Here is a 6,948-nt window from a genome sequence, read left to right as displayed (position 1 = left end):
GAACCACTGAGATTTGACTGTTTTTCTCCTTCATCACATCATCCTGGGAACCTGTAGCTTGGTTTTCTGTTCCCAGCTGAAAGAGATTTCCCATAGAGAGGCACGTTATCCCAACTTACCCATAAAGTGTGACCATATGATTTATCATATAAACCAGGACACATTTCAGAGTCAAAGTGGACACTCACAAAAATTAATAGGCATTAATTGATTTACAACAAGTGAAAAATAAGACATTATATAGTCTACAGTTAATCTGAGTAGTGGTAAGTCATCCATCCAGATCCAGAATTGGCCTAATTCCATTTCTCAGAGAACTTATGGGGGTTTCTTTTTCCCCCAAAAGACACTGGAAATAAGCATGAAACTATAAGCTCATCAGGGCATTCTACTTCCGCTTCATATTGTAGCCTTAAAAAGAAGCTTCCTGTTTTGTTCATCCAGATGCCCAGCTTATTAACCGCCTGTTGCAGTCTCTTCCCCATGTAGCCTCCATTCAATTACCTACTGTGTCTTTGCTATTTCCCATCTCATTCAGCATCCCCCTTCAGCCTGTCAGTGCTCCCTTTAGAATCCTAACTGTCAGTGCTTACTTTGCCACCGTGATGCTGCAGTTAGTCTTAGTTATAAGCCTAAGGCCCTATACAATCTATGTGGGAAGATCAGTGCAGTATATGAGAGTACTTCAAAAAGTTCTTGGAAAAAATGGAATTAAAAGATAATACAAATCTTTTCACGAACTTTTTGAAGGCCACTCATACATGCAGGAATTAAAGAATATCCAACTATTGTCCTTGGTGGAGTGGAGTATGAGTTCAGATATGAGAAATGTGAGACTGGCCTGGGGCGGAGTGCTCAGGAAGGTGCCATTGAGAGAGTGAAATGTGCTGGAGAGGCAATAAGCAAATGACCCAGAGGGAGGATAAGAAAGATGGGTAGGAGACGGTGAGAAACCCTCTACCAGGAAATACAGAACCAAGGGGGAAATGCAATTGAAGGAGTAGAGCGAGGTCAGACTATGGAGACCTTGAATGAGAAATGTGGCTTTGAAGAGATTTGTCATAGGCAATGCAGCCATTGCCGGCCTTTGAGCAGGAGAATGACCATGTAATGTGGTTCTGTGGAAGGAAAATCTGGCAGTGCTATGCTGACGGTTGGTAGTGGAAAGGTTTGGGGTGGAGCCACCGGCATGGAGTCTGTTTAAAGAATCCAGTTGTAACAAGAAAAACAATTTCATTACAGTTTTAATCTGTGCCTCTGTCTTCACCCATTTGCATACACATCAGATGCCATTTTCTGATGTATTTCCTTAAATGTCTCATTACAAGTGCAGGCACATATCTTGTCTTTATACATCATTATATTCCCCCTGAAAGGACATATTGTTTTACTCCAGCACTTACAAATCTCATTGGACAGCCTGAATATTTCACGAATTGTCTAGCTTCTCCTCTCAAGTAGGGCATTCCAAGAGACTGAAATCTTTCTCCAATTTCCTTCATTTATTCTTCTTCCAAAGTTTTAGGGGTGATTTTTTGCTATATAAACTGTCGCTGATTTATAAATTTAAAGAGAAAAATACAAACAGCTGTTCATGTTTATTATAAGGGAGTCTAAAAGGTGAGATGCTTTCGTGCTGGAGTTTTGCCAAATCAAGAGAGGCAGGGCTGGAAAGGGTATGTGGGAGAGACTTTACCTTTCTAGTCTTGGAATACTGTAGAGAACTTGGGATACCAGGAGAAAAGGTAGAGGTACAGGTGGAGAATGGTAAAATAGAATGGTGTCATGTACAACGTGCTTGCTGCAGGTCTTCAGGCCCAGTTCCAGCTGGCTGTGTGACACTGGGATAGTCTCTTAACCTCTCTGAACCTCACTTTTATCATCATTCAGACGGTGGTGTGAGACTTGATGATCCTTAAGTATTCTTTGGTCTTAAATTTTTTTATTTCACAATTTTAGGAAATACCCATTTTGCAGTAGAGCTCCATTTCTGCTAAATTTCTGTTTAATTAAAAACAGCTTATTTATGAATGTTATCTTGCATGTTTGAAGTCCTCAGCAAAAAGGTCAAAAAATGTGCCTTTAAGACAAGGCTTTATGTGTAAAGAAAGGATATTTATGGTAAACTGCTTAGCACAAATATGTATTTATATCATGCTATTATAAAGCAAAACTTGGCTTCTTTATTACTCACCAAATATTGAACCAACAACATGGTACAGCTGCCAAAAAACTTAGCGCACAGACTTAGACCATTTTACTTAATGAACATTTCCAAATTATAGAAAATAATAATCCTATTCTGTTCTGTACTGATAGAGCAGCATCTGGGGTCTTTTCATTTAATTCTGAACTTTACATTTTATGGAAGATATATTGGCACGTTGAGCTCACTCAGACAGTGAAGCTCTACTAGAATGGTGAAGGGTCTGCAAACCTCTTGTACTCTTTAAGACTAGAAGAGAAGACAGCTATTTCAGGCTTTTGATGTAGAAAGTATAAGTATAGACATGTTGTGTTTGTTAAAGCATATGTGAGGGAAAATGGATATGAGTTTAATAGAGGCAGATTTTACTTCAAAATAATGATGTTTCCAACATCTGAAGTCATCCAACAAGGGAATGAACTAATTTATATGTTGAGATTTAGAGGCCTGATTAGATTCACATTTGTCTCTAAAAGAATTTGGTGGCATAGATTGTTTCCGTAGCTGGTCACAACGATATTGCCAGTCCTGTGTGAATTTTGGGTGTGGCTTTGCCACTCCTCTCATGAAGAGGACTTAGTTTTCCCCTCTCTTTGAATCTGGGCTGACCCTGTGACTTGCTTTGATCAGTGGAACACAGAGGAAGCGATGCTGTATAACTTCCAAAGCCAGGCTTAAAGAAATGCTGTAGCTCCCATTACTTTCTCATCAAGCCCAGAGAAGGATAAATAAAAAAGACCTGGTAAACAGCCAACACCAACTGCCAGATGTATGAGCGAAGCCATCTTGGCATTCCAGACACAGCCAGCTTCCCAATTCAGTGCAGCACCATGAGTGACCACAGGCAAGATCAGCAGAGGAGCCATCTGTTTGAGCCATCCAACCTACAGAAGTGTGAAAGGTAATAATTCACTATTGTTCTAAGCCACTGAGTTTTGGGGTGGTTGTCTCACAACTTTTATATTATTAAGTGTCCTTCACTGTGATCTTGTTAATTCCATCTCCATAGTGCTGTTTATTAAGTCTTTTTGTTTGCACTATTTCTTATAAATTGTTGTTTAGATCTAGAGCCATAATCAGCTTCAAGTTCATGTTTTTGGCAATAACACTTCATACATGGTATTGTGTAATTCTATCAGAAGGCACATAATATCTCATTGCCTCTCTTTTTGTGAAGTTAGCAGTCACTGCTAATCTTTGCCCACTAGTTACTTATTATACATCAATAATGAATAATCCATTGTTTCATTAAGAATTGCAAAGTAGGGATATTTTGTTATTACTTTATACATTAGCTGAAACACTCCCGTAAAAAGAACCTTTCCTTCAGTTCATAAGGAAGAATAAAAGATTGCGTTCTTCCCTCTATTTACCAGTTTTCAAACCAATTATTTCATTCCCTAGCATCTGCCAAAGGTGGCTAAGGAAGTTCTATTTTTGTTGCTCTGTTTTTGTTGCTGTTCTTAGTATCATTATGAACTCATGGATTTAGCACATGCTTGATGTGCTTCAATCCGTTGCTGTTTATCTCCTTTTTGATGCTCAAGTTATTCCCTCTTTGGCCAGTGGGAGACTCCTGAGTCCCATAGATACAATCTCAGTAGTTACCTTAGTCAGCTCAGGCTGCTATAGTAAAATACCATAGACTGGATGGCTTAAACAAAAGAAGTTTATATCTCACAGTTTTGAAAGCTGCAAAGTCTAAGATCAAGGTGCCAGCTGATTCAGTTCCTGGTGAGACTTCTTCCCTGGCTTGAAGGCTGTCCCTTTCTCATCGCAGCCTCACATGGAGCAGCGGGGGAGGCAGGGGGAGGTAAGTGGTGGGGTTAGTGGATTGAATTATGTCCCCCCAAAACCCATTGAAGCTTGAATTGTGTCCACCAAGTTTTATGTATTAGAAACTTGGCCCCAACTGTGACTTGTTAAGAGGGTGGGAAATCCTATTATGGTAATTGAATGGTGGAGCCTTGAAGAGGTGATTGGATTGTAGGACCGTGCATTAGTTAATGGATTAAAAATGGTGGTCAGGGGAGTGGTTCTGAGGGCTTTAAAAGAAAAGAGAGGAGAATCTGTCTTTCTCTCTTGTGCTCTTTCTGTTCTCTCTGCTGTACCATTTTCGCAATGTGATACCCAGCTGTTACTGAAGTCACCAAAGAAAGCCTTCACCAGATGTGTTCCCTGGACTTTGGACTTCCCAGCCTCTGAAACTATAAGCAATAAATTTTGTTTTGTTTATATGTCACCCAGTTCCATGCATTTTGTTATAAGCAACAGAAGCAGACTAATACAAGGGGAGATCTGGTTCCTTTTTCTTCTTGAAAGGATACTAATTCCATTCATGAGGGATCATGACCTAATTACCTCCAAAGGCCCCACCTCTAAATACCATCACATAGAGGTTGGCATTTCAAAACATAAATTTTGGGTTACACTAAAATGCAGGCTTTAAAAATAGTCTGAATAGCTTTCTTGTTTTCGGATATGACAAGATGTTTCAGGCTCGTCCTGTACATTTCTGACTATATATCTGGAAGCAGACATTTCTTCAAAAGACATTATTTCATTTTACTGGAAAACATGCTTAGTAACCACAATTGGTTTTAATTATTTCTAGAACTTTTCAGTGGACAGATGTAGAAAACATATAACTTTAAAAAATACAGTGTGAATTTATACTGATTTCAGGAAGAGGATATTTAATAACTCTTAACCATAGGGCTAAAAGACTACACACAAATTCAAGAGGGATGTAAGGAGGTATTTAGATTTTAGGGCAAACTGTCACAATAGCAACCACATATGAGGTTAAGTAATTATACTTTTAATACAATATATGTAGGTAAATAGGTATAAAACTAGTAAAAATTTTCAATACAAAATTATTATTAGTGTACGTTTACCAATGAATGAACATGTATTTAAGGCCTGCTGTATTCCAGAAAATAAGCCAGTTGGAGACACAAAGAATAATAAAGATTCCCCTTTTACCTGGAGGAATCCACAGCCCAGTGAAAGGGGTCCAAACTCTAGCACTTGGAGAGACCAGGCCAGAAATGGAAATGAGTTAAATGGGCCAGAAGCATCTATGCAGACTAGAGAACATATGGCCCATCTAAAGGGGCAGCTGCCACTCAGATCCATCAGACTTTTGTCATTATGGAAGGCAGGCCCAGTGATACCATATTTCATTATTAAAAAAATAGAAACCCTAAATCCATGTTTAATGAAATTCCTCAATTTTTAAATGTTAGCAACTAAACACATTTTTTTTTTAATAGTGTGATGTGAGAACCTTTCAGACCTGTAGACTGCAAGCTGAATTTGACCCAAGAGCTATGTTCTGTGACATTTGTCTAGCAGAGAATGTCTTGAAATAATTATAGTACATTTTGATAAGAGCTCTGAGGAGGGAGTAATAGCCAGGTGCTTAAGAATATGCAGATTGCTTAGTTCTTTAGGATGTATGGTAAATCTAAATTGCTGAGTTATATTTGAACTTTAAGAACCTTGTATTAGTTATCTATGGTGTATGTTACCTCAAAACTTAGTGATTTAAAACAGCCATAAGCATTTATTGACTTACACAGATTCTGTGGGACAGGAATTCAGGAGCACCTTTGCTGGGTGATTCTGGATTGGGGTCTCTCAGGAGGTTGCAGTCCAAGAATTCAAGATTTCAGCTGAGTTTCAGTCATCTAACCTGGGCTGGGACTAGAGGATCCCCTTCTCTGATGGTTCACTTATGTGGTGAAGGCTAATGGTGGAGGGGCCTCATCTTCTCCTAACATGGGTCTCTCCATAGGCTGTGTAAGTGTCCTCACAATACAGTGGCTGGCTTCTCCCAGGGATCCCAGAGAGAGGGCAAGATAGAAGCTGCAATGTCTTTTATGACCTAGCCTAGGATGTCTCACTCCATCATTTCTGCAGCTCAGGCTGCTATAACAAAACATCATAGAGTGGGTGGCTTAAATAATGGTCATTATTTCTCACAGTTCTGGAGGTTGGGAGGTACAAGATCAAGATGTTGGCAGGTTTGGCTCTTGGTGAGGGCTCTCTTCCTGCTTACATCCTTACATGGTGGAGAGAAAGCTCTGGTGTCTCTTCCTCTTCTTATAAGACCACTAATCCCATCATGTGGGCCACACCCTCATGATGTCATGTAAACCTAATTACCTCCCCAAAGCCCCATCTTCTAATACCATCACATTGGGGGTTATGACTGCAATACAAGAATTTGGGGAGTTTAGGACTTCAATGTATGTATTTTGGGGGAGGGCACAATCCTATTGGTTATAGGTCTGCCCTCTTCAATGTGGGAGTGGGCAACATACCAAGGAGCTGGGTCATTGAAGGCCATCCTGGAGACAGACTACTTCAAGTTTTAATTAAATTCTTTAGAGCTGGGGCTTCTTTAAAAGACTACGTTGGGCCGACCCTGTGGCTCACTTGGGAGAGTGCGGCACTGGGAGCGCAGCGGCACTCCCGCTGCAGGTTCGGATCCTATATAGGGATGGCCGGTGCACTCACTAGCTGAGTGCAGTGCGGGCGACACCCAGCCAAGGGTTCTGATCCCCTTACCAGTCACAAAAAAACAACAAAACAAAACAAAAAAAAAGGACTACCTTACTGTCCTCTCACACTTCCAATTATCTGTATAACAAAGACAACAACATCAAAAAGGAGATAGAGAGGAAGGGTAAAAGGCCTTCTGTAGTGGGTTTGTAGAGGTTCCCACTCTCCCA

The 6,948-nt window shown here is 40.1% G+C and overlaps 1 long non-coding RNA gene across 1 annotated transcript in view; it reads left to right on the top strand.

The window, feature by feature from the left end:
• The first annotated feature begins 2,843 nt into the window (after window positions 1-2,843).
• The window catches only part of LOC134373520 (uncharacterized), a 97,953-nt gene continuing 93,848 nt past the window's right edge, over window positions 2,844-6,948 (top strand). Inside the window, exons 1-2 of the long non-coding RNA XR_010022981.1 lie at window positions 2,844-3,107; window positions 3,890-4,019. This is a non-coding gene — a long non-coding RNA (uncharacterized LOC134373520). The remainder of the gene's footprint in view (window positions 3,108-3,889; window positions 4,020-6,948) is intronic.

This window comes from Cynocephalus volans, chromosome 3 (assembly GCF_027409185.1).
Source record: "Cynocephalus volans isolate mCynVol1 chromosome 3, mCynVol1.pri, whole genome shotgun sequence".
Taxonomy (NCBI): domain Eukaryota; kingdom Metazoa; phylum Chordata; class Mammalia; order Dermoptera; family Cynocephalidae; genus Cynocephalus; species Cynocephalus volans.
Note: the sequence above shows the minus strand (reverse complement) of the source record. Positions and strands in the feature narration are given on the sequence as shown.